This window comes from Halyomorpha halys, unplaced genomic scaffold (assembly GCF_000696795.3).
Source record: "Halyomorpha halys isolate HHAL.00 unplaced genomic scaffold, Hhal_1.1 Scaffold941.1, whole genome shotgun sequence".
In the NCBI taxonomy this organism is placed as follows: Eukaryota; Metazoa; Arthropoda; class Insecta; order Hemiptera; family Pentatomidae; genus Halyomorpha; species Halyomorpha halys.
In genome coordinates this window covers 91860-93755 of record NW_027114095.1, presented here as the reverse complement: position 1 = coordinate 93755, position 1896 = coordinate 91860, and the positions used below count along the sequence as shown (strand labels likewise).

General features: G+C 24.3%; 1 non-coding gene across 1 annotated transcript; it reads left to right on the top strand.

The window, feature by feature from the left end:
* The first annotated feature begins 799 nt into the window (after positions 1–799).
* TRNAT-CGU (transfer RNA threonine (anticodon CGU)) lies at positions 800–871 on the top strand. The gene has a single exon. It is a non-coding gene; the product is annotated as a tRNA-Thr (tRNA).
* Positions 872–1896: the final 1025 nt, after the last annotated feature.

Sequence of the window (1896 nt, the reverse complement as noted above, 5' to 3'; positions counted from 1 at the left end):
GTGGTGAAATACAATAATTATTCTTACAATAATTAATCTTACAATAATAATTCTTACAATAAAGTATGCCACAATAATTATTCATTTTCCTAGTGAAAAGGTTTTTAAGTACGTGCGTTACAGTTGATAAGAGCTATATTATTATTCAGTTCTATGTTTCTGTATTATTAATAATTAAGATTATTATTGTTGAAAATAAAAATATTTAACAGTCTAAAAATAACTGTTATTTTTTAATCCAGCGTTCTCAGCTCACTACTGCGCATGCGTCTGTATGGATCCCTTCCTAGGCTGGGATACAACTAGAATGTTGAACTAATAATTTCAACAGCCCTAAAGTTTTGTAAGTATGAGATGTAGGAAAGAGTTTTTTGACACAATAATCAGTTTTGTTTTAACATATCTAGATAGATTGTAGATCTATGTTATGTTTAATGTTTTATAACTTAAAATATATCCTTGTACATATTAAACTACATCCTTGTACATATTAGTCCCAGATGCAAAATGTACAATTTATTTATTTTGTAGTTATTAGATGTCAAATACATATAATTTAATATTTTGTTACATATCTTCACTTTTGACATAGTATTAATACTGATACACCATTAAACCATAGTTGTTGAATTTAATTGTAAATAAAGTACTATTTAAAATCTTGGAAAAATTTCTGAAATTTCGATTAGAATCTAGAGTAATATAATTCAAACAGATGAAGACATAACCAAATAATAAATTCTTTTCAAAAAATATTTAAGGTTTCTTATGAAACAACAGTTTCCTTCTCTTAGCATCCGCCTCTTTAGCTCAGTGGTAGAGCACTGGTCTCGTAAACCAGGGGTCGTGAGTTCAAACCTCACAGGAGGCACTTTACTTTTTTTAATTTGTTTTTTTATTATAAAATATAATTTCTTTCGTTATAAAACAGTAGTTATTAACAGTAATATAATATATTAAGTAAATTATCCATTCAATTTTTTATGGCAATCCAATAAATAATATATATATTGATGACAATATAAATTCAGTGTTGAAAAGAATTCAAAATATATTTACCTAAACAAGATTTTAATTTTCTACTTTAATATCTTTAATAGGCATAAATATTAGGATCCTAGTTTTATGTTATTTAATTAAAAATCAACATATGGTATAATTGCTTATGACATCAATTGCTTACTTTACTGTGGTGCTAAGCAGAGTTGGGAAAAAATTATCTATGGTTGAAATTTAAATGGAATTTAGCTAAAATTTAGATGGAAACGACCCTTATTCATGAATGAACCATTGATATATAAATATCATAACCATGGCAATATTAGCTCTTAGTTTCAACTATAGCTAATTTTTGCCCTTCTCTGGTGCTAAGTACATTTACACTTTACAAACAATACAATTAAAGGTACTCTCTTTTTGGAAATTTACAAATTTTTAATTAATTTTATTAATTAATTAAGGAAAAATTAATATATTAGGACAATTAATTTAGAAGTTTTAATTTTCCTAAAAGAGAGAACCTTTAATTATATTTTTCGTGAAGCTAGTGGAAAGGTACTTAGCACCACTATGAATTAAGCCATTGATATTTTGATTTATTTTTTTTTTGTTAATTTATTTGACAAGGTTTGTAGATTTAAAATATAATAAACCCAATCATTAATATGTTTTACCGTTTGACCTTTACACATTTTAAAATTTTATTGTGTCTTCATGTCAAAAATCAAAACAAAATTGTGCTTATATATATTGTAATAATTTCAAAATTATTCAAAATAAAATAAAAGGAATTTTGATCGTTTTTAAACTTTTTTCAAATATTAAAAAATAACTTGGGTTCAAATTAAGAACTTTAATATCAAATAGATAATAGAATTTTATTTTTAATTATATAAT